At 38.2% G+C, this 19,749-nt stretch overlaps 1 pseudogene; it reads right to left on the bottom strand.

Annotated features, from left to right (window-relative positions):
- The window catches only part of LOC133770608 (protein O-glucosyltransferase 1-like), a 34,267-nt pseudogene that overhangs the window by 9,716 nt on the left and 4,802 nt on the right, over nt 1–19,749 (bottom strand).

A 19,749-nucleotide genomic window follows, 5' to 3' on the forward strand; every position in this document is an offset into this window, starting at 1 on the left:
TTTAACTGGATTTTTCAGGCCTTTAATGTTTAATGTGACTATCGATAAGTAGTAACTTTGCCCTATCATTTTTGGGTTTCCTGTGATCTTTTGCTGTGAGGTTTCCTTCCTTTACCTTTTTTCATATTGCTGACCGCGTTTCTGTGTTTCTGCGTGTATCACATCTTTAAGTATCTTTTGCAGGGCTGGACGAGTGGCGATGAATTCTTTCAATTTCTGTTTGCTGTGAAAGGTCTTTATTTCACCTTCATTCACAAATGAGAGTTTTGCAGGATATAATATTCTGGGCTGGCAGTTTTTCTCTCTTAGTACCTGGGCTATATCTTGCCATTGCCTCCTCGCTTGTAGGGTTTCTGATGAGAAGTCAGCTGTGAGTCTAATTGGGGATCCTCTGAGAGTGGTCTGATGTTTCTCTCTTGCACATTTTAAAATCTTTTCTTTATGTTTCACTGTGGTGAGTTTGATTACAATGTGTCGTGTGAGGATCTCTTTTTGTCATGTTTATTAGGGGTTCTATGAGCTGCCTGTACTAAGATGTCTCTGTCCTTCTCCAAACCTGCGAAATTTTCTGCTAGTATCTCACTAAAAATGCCTTCTAATCCTTTCTCCCTCTCCATGCCTTCAGGAACTCCTAGAACCCGAATGTTGGGTTTTTTAATAGTATCCTGTAGATTCCCGACAATATTTTTTAGATTTCTAATTTCTTCTTCTTTTCTTTGATTTGCCTGTTTCCTTTCCTGTTCTCTGTCTTCTAAGTCTGATATTCTCTCTTCTGCTTCCCCCTTTCTGTTTTTAAGGCTCTCTAATGTGTTTGTCATTTGATCTATTGAATTCTTCATTTCATTATGATTTCTCGTCACTATCACAGTTTCATGTTCTACTAGTTGTTTCATTTCATTTTGATTCGTCCTTAATATTTCATTTTCGCTCCAGAGATTTTCTATCTTGTCCATTAAGGATTTCTGTAGTTCAAGAATTTGTTTTTGAGAACTTCTTAATGATCTTGCCTATTTTTTGAGATCCGCTTCTTGCATTTCTTCTATCTCATCATCTTCATAATCTTGAATTGGTGTGTCTTTTTCATTTGGGGGCATTATAGTGTCTTCCTTGCTCTTGTTGCCTTGGTTTCTACGTTTGTTTGGCATCTTGGAGGTGTCGCCAAAGAGCTCTGATTCTTCAGTGTTGCCCACGCTAAGGAGTTTGTTTTACTTATGTAAAGTAAGTGGTCCCTGCTCTTTGTCTTTCTGGGGTTTGTAAGGAGAGTGCAGAGAGAGGCTAGTGTCCAACTGGTTCCCCCCCTTTTTTTTTCTTCCAGTCAGCCTGGTGTAGTTCCCCCTCCCCACCGCGTGAGCTCTGACCACAGTCTAACCTTCAAGGCCAATGTCTCCAGGTTACCTTTGCTTCCAGAGCCGGGGCTCAAATTTTGTGGGTGGGCCGTGTCTGTGCCGCGCCTCCCTGCGGGTCGGGTCGGGTCGGTGCAGTGCGGCGCAGCTGGGTCCTGCTAGGTGCGGCTCAGCATGGCTCGGTGCGGCTCGGCAGGGTTCGGCGCGGCGCGGCAGTGGGCCACCTTACTCTCCCAGTAGGTCCTCCGTGTTGCATCCACTAGATCTGGAAGAGTTTCCTCTGCAGTATTTTCCTCTGAGGCTCTTCTTCAGGGTACAGTAACTCCACCCTTGTTTAAATTTCTTTTCCCAAACTGTTGTGTGTGCCCTCACTCTTCCGCCATCTTGGCTCCGCCCCCGTATTTTTTCGTATTTAAACATTGTTTATAGAGTCTTTTCAAATTTAAGCTAACTCTATCAATTGTGGTATTTTATTTATTTCTAATCTAAATAGGAGTATGATTTTCTCTGATTATTATCATCTGGTATATTACATGATATTTTTAAATCCTTTTTCTTTTTTTAATTGCTATTTAAATTGTATGTATCTATAGGGTGCAGTATAGTAAGTTAATGTATTTAATATGTAAGGAACAAACCAGTGTAGTTAGCATTTACTTTTTAAAATCATAAAACATTTTTGATTAACAATGTTTGCATAATTTCTGGGGCACACAGTGATATTTCATTAAATGTATAAGTTATGTTCTGATTAAATTGCAATAGTAAATGTTACCCACTCCTTGGCATTGTTTTGTAACTAGAGCCATCATTCACCTCCCTTCTAATTTCTCAGAAAATCCATAATAGTTTTGTGTGTGTGTGTGTGTGTGTGTGTGAATTTTAGTCACTCTACTGCACAGTGTAGCCATAGGAACTCATTCTTTCTAATTGTGATGTGATATCTATTATTCAGCCTCCCTCTACTTGCTCTGCCCACTTTTATCAGCCTCTGGTAATTTTTTTGTGTTCAGACTGACTATTTTAGATTCCATATATAAGGGAGAACATTCATTATTTGTCTGTCTCTGTCTAATTTACTTCAGTTAGAACGACATCCTCGAGTTCTTTCTATTTTGGTGCGAATGGCAGGGTGCCATTCTTGTTTGTGGCTGAATAATATTATATTGTACGTATATATCAGATTTTCTTTATCCATTCCTTTTTAATGTATGCCTTGGTTGATTCCATATCTTGGCTATTGTGATCCTATTGTAGTTTTGATTTGAATTTTCCTAACTAGTGATACTGATCACCTTTATATATATATATATATATATATATATATATATATATAATATGTGTGTATATACATATACATACATATATACACACACAGACAAATGTATAAATACATATACACACACACACCTCTCAGCCATTTTCATGAATTTCTAGAGTAATGTCTTTTAAAGTTTTTGCCCTATTTTAGTTGGAATACTGATATTTGTTGCTATTGTGTTTCTTTGTGAAGACAGAAAGAAAAAAAACAATTCTAAAATTTAAATGGAAGTATGAAAGACACAAACCAAACTGAACAGTCTTGAGCGAGAAATACAAAACTGATTCATCACACATTCTGATTTCAAAACATATTTCAAAACTACAGTAATTAAATTAGTACAATGGTCCTGAAGAAAAGTGAACAAAATAATAGAATGAGATAGCTCAAAAATCAATGCATGCATACACAATTAACCAATGTTTGACAAGTGTAATATGAATGTACAATGAGGATGAGATAGTCCTAGTCCCTTCAACAAAGCAGATTGGGAATACTGTATATAAATATATTTAAAAAACTAGAATTGTATACAAAAATAAAATGTACAATAGATTAAAATCTTAAATAAAACAACTGAAAACTGAAAAACTCTTAGAAAATAAGGAGAAACCACATTGTCATTGGCATTGTAAATGATTTTTTTACATGACACCCAAAACACAGGTAACAAAAACAAAAATAGACAAGACAGCCTAATTCATAATAAAAATACTCTGTTCAACAAAGGGACAATCAATGGAGTGGCAAGACATTTTACATAATAAAAGAAGATATCTGCAAACTATATACACATATAAATTTATATAGGTGACATGTAGTCAAAGAAGGTATAAAGAACATGATATGGCTTTGAAAAATAATGTGAAAAAAGTTGTTAGGATAGAGTTTTCTAATATAAAGACTGTAATCTGTATACTAGAAGTCTATATTAAATCTCAAGAAAAATGCATTTCATCATTTTTAAGGCTGAATAACATTGTGGGGTGTGTGTGTGTGTGTGTGTGTGATCACATGGACGTGAAGGATATTATGCTAAGTGAAGTAAGTTAGACCAACATTAAATGATAACTTATATGTGTGTATATATATACACAAATGTACATATATATATGCATACATATACACACACAAAAATACACAGTGATGGAGAAGGTATCAGTCATCACCATGGGTGGGGGTAAGGGGAAAGAAATGAGGACTTGCATCAAAGATGCAAAACAAATATGCATACATACAACATAAGGACTTTAATAAATAAAATTGTGTTGTATTGGGGATTATTGTTTAGTAGGTAAATTTTACCTTCTTATATCACAAAAAATTATGTGAGATGATAGGCATCCTAAATTGCTTCACAATAGAAACCATTTTAATCTCAATATGTAACCCTTAATATTATTTGTAAGCATCAAGTACACACAAGAAAATTTATGTTTTTAAAAAATAACATATCATGTTGATCCTAGTAGAAGTGGTAGGAATTCTGAGAACTAATTTCTTAATTTGGTATCACAAGAAGTAAATGCGTATTGATTAAAGTCTACTTAGATAGTTTAAAAAATGAGGGGTAGGTGTTGTGGAATAGCCACCAATTTTGGTGCTGGCACCCTATTCGCAGTGCTAATTCACATTCCAGCTGCTCTGGTTCTGATTCAGTTTCCTACTGAATCATGCACGATAGTAGGAAACTGAATCAGAACCAGAGCAGGTGGGATTTGAATCAGCACTGTGATAAGGGGTGCCAGCATCACAGGTGGTGGCAATTCCACAACACCCACCCCTTATATTTTAAAGTACCTGAGTAGGCTTTATTCAATATGGAAACTGAAAAACAGGTTTCTTCTCATCTGAGAAGAATTTTTCTAGATTCTTCAGTACTCTCACCCATTTCCCAAAATCGGTCTAAAATCTGGCTAGGTCATTTATATAATGTCATTACTCAAATGCAAGTTCTGCAAAAGTGGAGATTTCTCTTTTATTAAGTACTCGATGTAGAGCACATACAGTAATTTCTTGCATAATAGTATGCATAATTCAATATTGGTTGAATGTCATTGGGACCATGAATAATAGCTGAGATATGCAAGTACTGTTAAGTAAAAGATCTATGAATTATATGTAGCATTTCAGGTGCTCCATGAATTTTATGTTAAGCCTGTTTGATGATTAAGAAATGAAAGTTGTGTTTAGTGAAGTCAATATTTCTTGGTATTATTAGCCAGGAAAACTTTAGATTAAAAGTTTTAGCTTATTTATTATATTTCTCACAAGCTGGCTAACCAAAGGGTTGATTGGAAGGGATGTGTAAAGATTGCCTGGATGGATAATGCTTTACCACAAAACACTTAATACCATTAGGAGCCAGATGCCACAACATTCTACATATTCTAGAATTGCTTAGCACACATCTTTTTTTAGACTTATTTATTTATTTGAAAGGCAGAGTAACAGAGAGAGGAGGAAAGACAGAGATAGACAGAGGTCTTCCATCTGCTGGTTCACTCACCAAATTGTTGCAATGCTGAAACTGGGCCAGGCTGAAGCCAGGAGCCTAGGGTTTCTTCCAGGTCTCCTACATTGGTGAAGAGAACCAAGCACTTGGGGCATCTTCTGCTGCTTTCCCAGGCCATCGGCAGGGATCTGGATCAGAAGTGGAGCAGCCGGGACTGGAACTGGCAGCCATATGGGATGTCAGCACCACAGGCAGAGTCTTAACCTACTACACCACATCCTATTTACATTTTTGATGCCTGCAAAACATGTTGCATTGTTTCCAAATATTTAAAGCCTTATACAGTCTCCCCTGTTTTTCTTTGTCTCAACATCAAACAGACTTTTATATTGAAGAAAATATATTTTAGTTTGAACTTTCATTAACCAAGATTTTTCCAGCAGAACAGTGGTCCTAAAGCAGCTGTAAGTATGCTGTTTTGTATGGATAATAGAGTGGTGAGTGCCTAACTCTGAAATAATGGAAGGTAACCAGCTGAGTGGCCTGGATATAGGGCTGATGCTCTTCCCTATGATGAGAATAAATTTTTACCAGTATCAAAGAGGATTAGATTTCTATACAAATGACAGAGTTCTGAAATCACAGTGACTTGAAATATATAAAACAAAGCTGAGGCAGACCGGGACTTATGTGGTAGCTCCTAGACAGGCCTAACAAAGGTTCGTGCTTTTGCTCTAAAATGTCATTCATGACCCAGTCATCAAATTTGTGTTCGAGACAGTTGCAGGCAGTAGGAAAGGAAGAAAATTATTGGCTGCCATTGAATATTTTTCTGCCTCTGTCTCTGATTCCAGTTACTTAATAACATGCATCCTGGGAGATAATAGATGATAGATTAAGTACTGATACTTGGGAGGGAGATCCAAATTGAGTCCCTGGCTCTGAGTTTTGACATTGAGGAGTGAAACAGTAGATGGAAGAACTCAATTTCTTTCTCTTTCAAATAAAATGAAAAATTCTATATGTATGTAAGTAGGTAATGTTTTGAGGAGGCTAATTTTTGAGTGGAGAGTTAGAGAAACCAGAGTCTACATTTTGAATGGTGAAAATGTTAACACCACTTAAATGATTGTTTTTTCAAGCAATCTTATATAAGGATAGGTATAAGACAATATAATCTTATCTGGAAAATAAACATTACTTAAAAACTCACTTTCCTATCACACCATTTAATAAAATAAATTACATTTCTCAGATTGTTTTCATTCATTTATCAATATGCAGCCATAGTTTGTATCAGATTAATAAGAGTCCATCCTGATGGTGTGATATCAAATCAAAAATCTTAAAACTCAACATGGTGAAAACAGAGTCACTCACAAAGGGAACACAAGGGAAATAAATAAAATTTTCCTTCCTTAAATACCTCTTGTCCAAAAGGTAAATGGCTTTTGTAAAATGAATCATTTTTTTATTATTATTTGACAGAGTTAGACAGTTTGAGAGAGAGAGAAAAAGAGAGAGAGAGAGATTCCTTCCGTTGGTTCACCCCTCAAATGGCTGCTACGGCTGGAACTATGCCAATCCAAAGCCAGGAGCCAGGTGTTTCCTCCTGGTCTCCCATGCAGGTGCAGGCACCCAAGCACTTGGGCCATCCTCCACTGCCTTCCCGGGCCACAGCAGAGATCTGGACTGGAAGAGGAACAGCCAGGACAAGAACCTGGCACCCATATGGTATGCTGGCACCACAGGCACAGGATTAACCACATGAGCCACAGCACAGGCCCCAAGGAATCATATTTTAATGAAGCAATGTAGCTGATGTGCATAAGATCAGATTAGACCTTCAGCTATAATGGCGAGTTTCTGTTGGCATTTTTGGATTCATACAGACTATGCTGGCTCTAGCATTGTCTTCATGATCTTGGAAAAGAACGTGGTTCTTCAGACTGGATTTCTTGCTGTATTGGTTAGCTACAGCTACCATAAATATATCACAGACTGTGTGACTTCAACAATCGACATTTACTCTCTCACAGTTTGGGAGGCTGGAAGTCTGAGAACAAAGAGTGGGTAGGGTTGGTTTTCTCTGAGGCCTTGTCTCATAGATTGCAGGCAGCCACCACCTTGCTTTGTGCTGTCTTGGTCTTCCTTCTGTGTGGGTCTGTGGCCCCATCAATTCTTGTAGGGATAAGATGCATACTAGATGAGAGAATAAGCCAGTGACTTTATTTTCACTTAATCACCTCCTTAAAAAACTTAAACACAGTCACATTATCATGGATTCAGCCTACAATCTTAGGGAGAGCCCAGCTAGCTCAGAGCATCTGGTTTGAGAATATGACTCAAAATGTTATTATGTTACAATTTTGCAGTTTTGAGTTCATGTTTAAGTTCATGTTTAGAAAGCTCTTAATGTGAAGCCAAGTACATAGAAGATACTTCTTGAATGTGTTATTCCTACTTTAGTTTGGTTTTTATTACCCAGTTTTTTTAAAGGATTCTCTATAATAGAATCCGGGGTGTTTCATATAGAATCAAAATGTCATTTTGTTAGCTAGAATCTAACACTCATCAATCTTGTATGCTCACATTGAATCTTCCCTGGCCTCAAGGAAACACTTTCTGGAATGTTTCATCACTGCTTTGTCTGGGTTGTTACTATAGGTACTGCAGCATTCCTAGGAGGCAGTAAGCTTTCCAAAGCACTGCAGTTAGAATCTTGGATTCTATAGTACCAAAGCATCTAACTTCACTGCTTATATCCTAAGGATAGGTATTATATTTAAACTCTTTTTCTTTTTTTAAAAAAAATTCTTCTAAGGTAAACACAGTTCATGTATTTCATATATACAGATTTATGCACCTACTCTCCTTCCTGCCCATGCTCCCAACATTCTTCCTCTTCCCTCTGCTATTCCCACTCTTAATTTTTTACAAAGATCTGTTTTCAATTTATTTTATACTCATAAGATTAACCCTAAACTAATAGAGTTCAACAAATAATATGGAAAAAAACACTCTATCTATCCATTTCTGAAATGTAAGTGAAAGTGCTAGTCATTGTGAGGACTGAATAAAAAGACAAATTATAAAGTCCTTAACATAATGACAAGTGACCATATGTAAGTCCTTCATTATCATTAGTTTTATTATTTTCTTTCTCAGTCCCAGTTCCCCAACACAACCACTTGTTATGAGAGGAATGTCTTCAGGGTGCCTGCCACAAAATTGCAGGGAACTTGTCTATTACTATAGCATTTCTGAGAAATGACAACTGGGTGACTGGTATCTCTCCTGTGGCCTACACTTGCCCTGTGAGGTTGGAGCCTATGGTAAGACTCTCAGCCCAAACTGCTCTGCTTTCTCCAGCTTGCTGCTCTTCCTCACTTTCAAGTATCCCTCTCCCTGTGTGCTACATCCATTACTGTCATCTTTTCCATACATCTCTTCAATGTCTTTCCTCTCTGCCTAGTTATAACTATGTTACCATACTCTGAAAGAACTTTTTCATTATTGCTTCTTCATTGATGATTCCTTCCCAAATGTTCCCTCCCTTTACTTTGAAAGTTCTTGAAAGAATGTACTGTCCACTAGATATCCATTTACAGGCATTCACATCCTCCTTCCTCCTGGTCCTGAAGCTTTATCAGAGCATCTCCCTCAAGCCATTCTTCTCTTGTGTCTTCATAGTTGTTATGAAGTTTTTTGTTTGTCCTCTTTCTTATTGCTGATACTTTTTATCTAGTTTTCATGGCTTTGTTCTGTATTGGTAAAGGTCTGGAAAAGTCCAGCAGTATGATATGCATAAAGTAGGTATCCCATGGGACCCAGTTAACACTAGGACATGTACCCAGCTTAGATGTGGGAGAGGAAGTTAGGTGTTAGGACAGAACAAGGGGCCTAATTGAGAAGTTTTCTGTGAGGAGCTGACTTCCCTCTGTCTTGCCTATCTCTCCATCTCTTACATTATTTTTCTTTCTCTGATACTTCACCCCCTCCTAAAACCCAAGTTTAAGTTTTCTATTTGTATTCCTCCCTTCACATATCTCCTAGCACATCAACTCTCACCTCTGTGCAGATGGCTCTCTTTAATCTTCCTCTGGAGAATGATTTTTTTTCACTTGCTGAGATTCCAAACATTTCCACCTCCATCTCCTACTCACCATCAGTTGTGCCATTTTTTTTCATAGTGTCTTTGTACTGTGGTCCTTTCAGTTTCTTTCCAACATACGTTTCCCACCTTCTGCCCATGCTCCTCTCCCTGCTGCCTCTCTCTTCTCTTAAGATTATCCTTTACTCCAAATGTGATTTTTACAGATCACTCTCTGCTTCCAAATCTCCAATGGTTCATTGTTCCTCAGAGGAAAATATTTGAGTCCTTGGGTTGACATTCAAGGCTCTTCACTACCTGGCATTAACCTCCACCTCTGAACTAACACTTTCTGGCCCTCAGCAAGATTACTTCCCAGCTGCAGGTGGACAGTTCCATTTGATAACTTTCCTATCCTTGTTCCATTTCTCCCTCTGGCTGGGGAAGCTCTGACTCCCTCTCTCATTTTTGAGGAAGCCTTCTCCACCCACCTGAGCCTGCAGAGGTTTTCTATTTTCCATGAAGCTCTATGCCTTTTTATATTTCCTAAAGAGCCAAGAGAAGGAGGCATAGTATCCATCTTATCTGGATGCAGATAGTGTTCTGAACAGCCCATCACTGTTAGATCCACTACTTTTACTCTGTTGGATCTTCATAGAATGGCAGATGTCCTAAACAGCACTCTGGCCTCAGAATCATCCCTTAAGGCATTCGGATCTGGCTGAAGAGCCCATGAGTGTATTTTAGGCATGGAAAGCCAAGACATGCTGGAAAAAAAAGAGGACCTAAATGAAAGATCTCTGTGAGTGAGATCCCAGTAGAAAGAACAGGCCATCAACAGACATTAAGAAATGAATATAAAGATGGTGGAATAGTGAGGGCACACACCGATAGTCCAGGAAAAGATAGTTTAATAAAAGTAGAGTTACTGTAGTCTCAGGAAAAGGCTCAGGAAAAAATTGCAGAGGAAACTCTTCCGGATCTACTGGATGTGACAGGGAGGACCTACGAGGAGAGCAAGGTCGCTCACCACATGGAATCCAAGCCGTGGGAGCCGAGCCGCAGAGTCTGCGTGCCAGCCCTGGAATGGGAGGTGAGAAAAAAACCTCGGTAACCCAAGACATTGGCAGGGAAAGGCAGAAAGAGACTAGAGGGAACGAGGCCTGAAGCCCCACTGGGGAAAGTTCACCAGGCGGACTGGAGGAGAGAAAAAAAATGAATAAATAAGGGGAACTGACACGGACATTAGCCTCTCTCTCCACTCACCTTACAAAGCTGAGCAAGACAAAGAGCAGGCGCCATTTTACGTATGTAAAGCAGCGCCTGCCGTTAGCCAACCAGAAAAACCTGACTCTGGTAGGTAAAAAAACAGGAGGTTAGGAACTAGTGAAAGTGTGGAGCTAATGAACTGAACTGGGACTGTGAAAATCTGAGGGGGGGGGCGAGAGAACTCACCGAGTACAAAAAGTTGGTAACCTTGGCAACCCGGTGAGAGACTGCAGAGAAATTTCAGGCCACACTGAGGGCTGCATAAACTCTTTGTGTGGTCCCAGGGGTAGAGCAGATTAATACCCACAGGGGCCAGATTTCATACATCAACTACCCTCAATTCCACTCAGCTATGTGGAATTCCTTCCCAACTGAGTCAAAAAGAGAGAGAGAGAGAGCAAGAGAACAATCTGGGTGAGTCACTTTGGCACACCCTTAACCCTGAAGAACCAAACAGAGCTCTCTGACCACATCCATCACAGCCTCTAAGGATCCATCAAAAGCAGACAGTCCACTTAATCTAGAGTCATAGTATAACAAGAAAGAGCACCACAGCGAAGAAATCAAAGAATATCTCCACAATACCAAACAAATGCAGAAAGTGAGGTAACAAAACAAGGAAGACAATATGATGCCCCCAAATGAACAAGACACCCCAATTCAAGATTATGAAGATGAGGAGATTGAAGAAATGCAAGAAGTAGATCTCAAAAAATTGACAAGAACATTAAGAAGTTCTCAAAAACAAATTCTTGAACTACAGAAATCCTTAATGGACAAGATACAAAATCTCTGGAGCGAAAATGAAATATTAAGGAGAAATCAAAATGAAATGAAACAACTAGTAGAACAAGAAACTGTGATAGTGACAAGAAATCATAATGAAATGAAGAATTCAATAGATCAAATGACAAACACATTAGAGAGCCTTAAAAACAGATTGGGTGAAGCAGAAGAGAGAATATCGGATGTAGAACACAGAGAACAGGAAAGGAAACAGTCAAACCAAAGAAAAGAAGAGGAAATTAGAAATCTAAAAAATATTGTCGGGAATCTACAGGATACTATTAAAAAACCTAACATTTGGGTTCTAGGAGTTCCTGAAGGCATGGAGAGGGAGAAAGGACTAGAAGACATTTTTAGTGAGATACTAGCAGAAAATTTCCCAGGTTTGGAGAAGGACAGAGACATCTTAGTACAGGCAGCTCATAGAACCCCTAGTAAACATGACCAAAAGAGATCCTCACCACGACACATCGTAATCAAACTCACCACAGGGAAACATAAAGAAAAGATCCTAAAATGTGCAAGAGAGTAACGCCAGATTACTCTCAGAGGATCTCCAATTAGACTCACAGCAGACTTCTCATCAGAAACCCTACAAGCTAGGAGAGAATGGCGAGATATAGCCCAGGTACTAAGAGAGAAAAACTGCCAGCCCAGAATATTATATCCTGCAAAGCTCTCATTTGTGAATGAAGGTGAAATAAAGACCTTTCACAGCAAACAGACATTGAAAGAATTTGTCCAGCCCTGCAAAAGATGCTTAAAGATGTGTTACACACAGAAACACAGAAACACGGTCACCAATATGAAAGAAGGTAAAGGAAGGAAACCTCACAGCAAAAGATCACAGGGTTCAAATCATATATTAGAAAATATCTTTGGCAAATGACAGGGTAAATTTACTCCTTCTCAATAGTCACATTGAATGTTAATGGCCTGAACTGTCCAGTTAAAAGACACCGATTGGCTGATTGGGTTAAGGAACAAAACCCATCTTTGCTGCTTGCAAGAAATACATCTTTCCAACAACGATGCATACAGACTGAAAGTGAAAGGCTGGAAAAAGATATACCATGCCAACAGAAATGAAAAAAGAGCGGGCGTAGCCATCTTAATATCGGACAACATAAACTTTACCATAAAAACTGTTAGGAGAGACAAAGAGGGGCAATTCAGCAGGAAGATATAACGATTATCAATGCATATACACCTAATTACAAGGCACCGGTTTATTTAAAAGATTTGTTAAGGGACTTAAAGGGAGACTTAGACCCCAACACAATAGTACTGGGGGACTTCAATACTCCACCCTCAGAGATAGACAGATCAACAGGACAGAAGATCAACAAGGAGACAGTAGATTTAAATGACACTATAGCTCAAATGGATCTAACAGATATCTACAGAACCTTCATCCTACACGGAAATCACTTACATTCTTCTCAGCAGTACATGGAACCTTCTCTAGGATTGACCACATACTAGGTCATAAAGCAAGTCTCAGCAAATTCAAAAGAATTAGAATCATACCATGCAGCTTCTCAGACCACAAAGGAATGAAATTGGAAATTAGCAACTCAGGAATCCCTAGAGCATATGCAAACACATGGAGATTGAACAACATGCTCTTGAATGTATACTGGGTCATAGAAGAAATTAAAAGAGAAATCAAAAAGTTTCTGGATGTAAATGAGGATAACAGCACAACATACCAAAACTTATGGGCTACAGCAAAAGCAGTGTTAAGAGGAAAGTTTATAGCAATAGCTGCCTATATCAAGAAATTTTAAAGGCACCAAATAGTTTAGCTTTTAGTTCATCTCAAGGATCTAGAAAATCTGCAGCAAACCATACCCAAATCTAGTAGGAGAAGAGAAATAATTAAAATCAGAGAAGAAATCAACAGGATTGAATCAAAAAAAATTACAAAATTTCAAACAAACTAGGAGTTGGTTTTTTGAAAAAATAAACAAAATTGACACCCCATTGGCCCAAATAACTAAAAAAAGAAGCGAAAAGACCCAAATCAATAGGGTCAGAGATGAAAAAGGAAACATAAAGAACAGACACCACATAAATAAAAAGAATCATCAGAAATTACTACAAGGACTTGTATGCCAGCAAACAGGGAAATCTATCAGAGTTAAATAGATTCCTGGACACATGCAATCTAAATAAATTGAACCAGGAAGACATAGAAAACCTAAACAGACCCATAACTGACACAGAAATTGAAATAGTAATAAAGGGCCTCCCAACAAAGAAAAGCCCAGGACCAGATGGATTCACGGCTGAATTCTACCAGACATTTAGAGAAGAACTAACTCCAATTCTTCTCAAACTATTCAGAACAATCAAAAAAGAGGGAATCCTCCCAAATTCTTTCTATGAAGCCAGCATCACCTTAATTCCTAAGCTGGAAAAAAATGCAGCATTGAAAGAGAATTACAGACCAATATCCCTGATGAACATAGATGCAAAAATGCTCAATAAATTCTGGCCAATAGAATGCAATAACACATCAGAAAGATCATCCACCCAGACCAAGTGGGATTTATCCCTGGCATGCAGGGATGGTTCAATGTTCACAAAACAATCAATGTGATACACCGCATTAACAGACTACAAAGAAAAACCATATGACTATCTCAATAGACACAGAGAAAGCATTTGATAAAATACAACACCCTTTCATGATGAAAACTCTAAGCAAACTGGGTATGGAAGGAACATTTCTCAATACAATCAAAGCAATTTATGAAAAACCTGCGGCCAGTATCCTATTGAACAGGGAAAAGTTGGAAGCATTTCCGCTGAGATCTGGTACCAGACAGGGATGCCCGCTCTCACCACTGCTATTCAATATAGTTCTGGAAGTGTTAGCCAGAGCTATTGTGCAAGAAAAAGAAATTAAAGGGACACAAATTGGGAAGGAGGAACTCAAACTATCCCTCTTTGCAGATATGATTCTTTATTTAGGGGACCCAAAGAACTCTAATAACAGACTACTGGAACTCATCAAAGAGTTTGGCAAAGTAGCAGGATAAAAAATCAATGCACAAAAATCAACAGCCTTTGTATACACAGACAATGCCACAGCTGAGAAAGAACTTCTAAATTCAATCCCATTCACAATAGCTACAAAAACAATCAAATACCTTGGAATATACTTAACCAAGGATGTTAAAGATCTCTACGATGAAAATTACAAAACCTTACAGAAAGAAATAGAAGAGAATACCAAAAAATGGAGGAATCTTCCATGCTCATGGATTGGAAGGATCAACATCATCAAAATTTCCATTCTCCCAAAAGCAATTTATACATTCAATGCAATACCAATCAGGATACCGAAGACCTTCTTCTCATATCTGGAAAAAATGATGCTGAAATTCATATGGAGACACAGAAGACCTCGATTAGCCAAAGCAATCTTGTACAACAAAAACAAAGCCAGAGGCATCACAATACCAGATTTCAGGACATACTACAGGGCAGTTGTTATCAAAACAGCATGGTACTGGTACAGAAACAGATGGAGAGACCAATGGAACAGAATAGAAACAGCAGAAATCAATCCAAACATCTACAACCAACTTATATTTGATCAAGGATCCAAAACCAATCCTTGGAGTAAGGACAGTCTATTCAATAAATGGTGCTGGGAAAATTGGATTTTCACTTGCAGAAGCATGAAGCAAGACACCTACCTTTCACCTTATACAAAAATTCACTCAACATGGATTAAAGACTTAAATCTACGACCTGAAACCATCAAATTATTAGAGAGCATTGGAGAAACCCTGCAAGATATAGGTACAGGTAAAGACTTCTTGGAAAAGGCCCCAGAAGCACAGGCAGTCAAAGCCAAAATTAACATTTAGGATTGCATCAAATTGAGAAGTTTCTGTACTGCAAAAGGAACAGTCAGGAGATGAAGAGGCAACCGACAGAATGGGAAAAAATATTTGCAAACTATGCAACAGATAAAGGGTTGATAACCAGAATCTACAAAGAAATCAAGAAACTCCACAACAACAGAACAAACAACCCACTTAAGAGATGGGCCAATGACCTCAGTAGACATTTTTCAAAAGAAGAAATCCAAAGGGTTAACAGACACATGAAAAAATGTTCAGGATCACTAGCAATCAGGGAAATGCAAATCAAAACCACAATGAGTTTTCACCTCACCTTGGTGAAAATGGCTCACATTCAGAAATCTACCAACAATAGATCCTGGAGAGGATGTTGGGAAAAAAGGACACTAACCCACTGTTGGTGGGAATGCAAACTGGTTAAGCCACTATGGAAGTCAGTCTGGAGATTCCTCAAAAACCTGAATATAACCCTACCATACAACCCAGCCATCCCACTCCTTGGCATTTACCCAAAGGAAATTAAATTGGCAAGCAAAAAAAGCTATCTGCACATTAATGTTTATTGCAGCTCAAGTCACAATAGCTAAGACCAGGAACCAACCCAAATGCCCATCAACAGTAGCCTGGGTAAAGAAATTATGGGACATGTACTCCATAGAATACTATACAGCAGTAAGGAACAATGAAACCCAGTCATTTGCAACAAGATGGAGAAATCTGGAAAACATCATGCTGAGTGAATTAAGCCAGTCCCAAAGAGACAAATATCATATGTTCTCTCTGAATGGCGACAACTAACTGAGCCCCAACGGGGAAACCTGTTGAAGTGAAATGGTCACTATGAGAAAGTTACTTGATCAGCTCTTGTCCTGTTGATGTATAATGTAATACTTTATCCATTTTAGTATTTTTTGTTCTAGTACTATGGGTTGAACTCTGTAATTAACACAGAATTATTTTAGGTGTTTAAATTTTAACTGAAAAGTGTTAGGAATCTAGAAAACATTATGCTGAGTGAAATAAGCCAGTTCCAAAGGGACAAATATCATATGTTCTCCCTGATCGCTAACAACCAACTGAGCACCAAAAAGGAAACCTGTTATAGTGAAATGAACATTATGAGAAATGGTGACTTGATCAGCCCTTGCTCTGACTGTTGATGAAAAACTTATACCTCTTAGTATTTTTTTGTTTCTTCTACTTAATACTTTTGGTTGAATTCTGTAATCAATACACAGTTATTCTTAAGTGTTGAAACTTAACTGAAAAGTGATCACTGTTAAATATAAGAGTGGGAATAAGAGAGGGAGGAGATGTACAATTTGGGACAAGCTCAAGCTGAGTTGCCCCAAACAGTAGAGTCAGAAACATTCCAGGGGATTCCAATTCAATCACATCAAGGTTGCATGTACCAATGCCATCTCACTAGTCCAAGTGATCAATTTCAGATCACAATTGATCACACTGATAGGTCTAAGAGTCAAAGGGTTCACATAAACAAGATTAGTGTCTGCATGTACTAACGGATAGAATAAAAAAGGGAGAGAACGATCCAACATGGGAAGCGAGATACATAGCAGACTCATAGAATAGCAGATGTCCTAAAAAGCACTCTGGCCTCAGAATCAGCCCTTAAGGCATGCAGATCTGGCTGAAAAGCCCATGAGAGCATTTCAGGCATGGAAAGCCAAGACACTCTGGCAAAAAATGACCTAAATGAAAGATCTCTGCGAGTGAGATCCCAGTGGAAAGAACAGGTCATCAAAGAAGGAGGTACCTTTCTCTGAAGGGAGGGGAGAACTTCCACTTTGACTACGACCTTGTCTAAATATGATCAGAGTCGGTGAACTCAAATGGCTTCCATAGCCTTGGCAACTCATGACAAGAGTCTAGGGTGATTACTGATGCCATAAACAAGAGTGTCAATTTGTTAAGTCAACAATAGGAGTCACTGTGCACTTACTCCCCATGTAGGATCTCTGTCCTTAATGTGCTGTATATTGTGATTTAATGCTATAACAAATACTCAAACAGTATTTTTCACTTTGTGTTTCTATATGGGTGCAAACAGTTGAAATCTTTACTTAATATATACTAAACTGATCTTCTGTATATAAAGAGAATTGAAAATGAATCTTGATGTGAATGGAAAGGGAGAAGGAGCGGGAAAGGGGAGGGTTGTGGGTGGGAGGGAAGTTATGGGGGCAGAGCCATTGTAATCCTTAAGCTGTACTTTGGAAATTTATATTCATTAAATAAAGTTAAAAAAAAGAAAGCAAGAACAGGCCCTCAAAGAAGGAGGTACCTTTCTCTGAAGGGAGGAAAGAACTACCACTTTGACTATGACCTTATCTAAATAAGATCGAAGTCAGGCGAACACAAGAGGCTTCCATAGCCTTGGAAACTCATGACTAGAGCCTAGGAAGATTTCTGACACCAGAAAGAAGAGTGTCAAATTGTTAAGTCAACAACAGGAGTCACTGTGTACTTACTTCCCATGTGGGATCTCTGTCCTTAATGTGTTGTCCAATGTGAATTAATGCTATAACTATTACTCAAACAGTATTTTACACTTTATGTTCTGTGTGGGTGAAAACTGATGAAATCTTTACTTAATATATACTAAATTTATCTGTATATAAAGATAATTGAAAATGAATCTTGATGTGAATGGAATGGGAGAGGGAGTGGGAGATGGGAGGGGTACGGGTGAGAGGGAAGTTATGGGGGGGAAAGCCATTGTAATCCATAAGCTGTACTTTGGAAAATTATATTTACTAAATAAAAGTTTAAAAAAAGAATGAAAACTTCAAAAAAATCATCATCATGGACAACTGTAAATCTTATTTATTTATTACACAATTGGAATGATCTCTTCTACTTTCTTAAGTGGTTGTTACTGAGAGATCTATTTGTGTTTCCAGTGTTGATTAAAAATAACAAAGACAAGATTTTAGGGTAGAATAAAATTTTAATCTATTTACAGATGAGGGCATAGCACACATCTGTCCCAAGAGCTTCCACCCTGCTGAATGAGGGATACTTGTGTGTTTTAAAGCAGGCTACATGGAAGGGGTGGTCAGGAATAGGTGGAAAAAATATAGACAGGCCATTATGTGAAAATGAACTAAGAATCATGATATAGTTTGGCCCAATTGCTTTGTGTGAAGCTTTATCTTGCAGGTGCATCATCATTCCACAGCAATAACACAAAGCATTCTGTACATATAATGAAAGCCAGAAAGATGAATCTTTTTCCACCAGAAGTCTTCAGTTCCAAACTGAGAGTAGACCCACTGACTAAGCCATAAATCCAAGCAGAGTATGTATATCTTGGAGAGTTAAGGAAATATTTTCAGAATTACCAGGGAGATTATATATATATATATATACATATATATTTAAATATTTAAATATTATATATATATGGTTATTTAAAGCATGTTGATATAATTGGTCAGAATTTCAATGTGCCAAATTGCACTCTTCAGTCCATTTGTGGGACAAAGATAAGATCATACCAGTGGAGGATACATCTGCTTCATCTATGAGGCAAATTTGGGAGACTGGCAGGTTTCTGAATATATTTTCTAGTTTCCTTGAACATAAAGAAGTCCCAAAGTCAACCTTTGTATCCCATGGAAGGCAACAACATTCCTTTTCCTTACTTACAGTCTGTGGATATTTACTCTCTTACCTGCTCTAAGGCAGAATGCATGGGTGAGGGCTTTAAGCTTAGCCTTCTGGGCTAAGATATCTGGAGGCAACTGTTTCTAAAGTTTCCAGGAGAGTTACAACTGCAAATCCAACATTTGATTTTTCTGGCTTGTAACGCTCTTCCAGGTCTCCAGCCTGCAAAGGATATTGGCCAGGTCCAACCTGCTAGGACGCACTTATTTAATGACCTATAATCAGTCACATATAGATTCCATGAAGAGGTCTGGTGGTAAGCTGGCTGGGTTAAAATATGGTAGTTTCCCAGTAACATTTGAAATCAAATAGTACGGGTTAATAATTTACCACTGGACCTGAAGTGAGCCAGAAACCTCCCTTTTATTCCACAAGTAGCAGCACACAGTAAACTGTATGCACTGTTATGAGGTGACCAGAAGTGGACCACTCTGTCTCCTACAATACATTACAACTGGCTTTTATTCTCAGACACATCATCAACTCTTGAGTGGCAATGTCCAGATTTTTGAATTGCATGCCATTATTCATTATATTTTTCCCAAATTTTGACTCAATACTGCAAGTCCTAATTCATGCTTCTCAGGTAAAAAGAGATTGAAGAGTTTCCTCAGAATCTCATATATATGATAATATATATATACATACATATATATACATATATATATGAGAATAACAAGTATCACATTTAGTTAGTATTGAAATTGATAGCCCTTTCATTAGAACCTCTTGGATTTATCCAATTTTGTTTAGCACTGATAACAGTGACTTCATCTTTATTTCTTAATTATAATCAATATAATTTTTGGGCCGGCGCCATGGCTTAACAGGCTAATCCTCCGCCTTGTGGCGCCGGCACACCGGGTTCTAGTCCCGGTCAGGGCACCGGATTCTATCCCGGTTGCCCCTCT

Source organism: Lepus europaeus, chromosome 11 (genome assembly GCF_033115175.1).
Source record: "Lepus europaeus isolate LE1 chromosome 11, mLepTim1.pri, whole genome shotgun sequence".
Taxonomy (NCBI): Eukaryota; Metazoa; Chordata; class Mammalia; order Lagomorpha; family Leporidae; genus Lepus; species Lepus europaeus.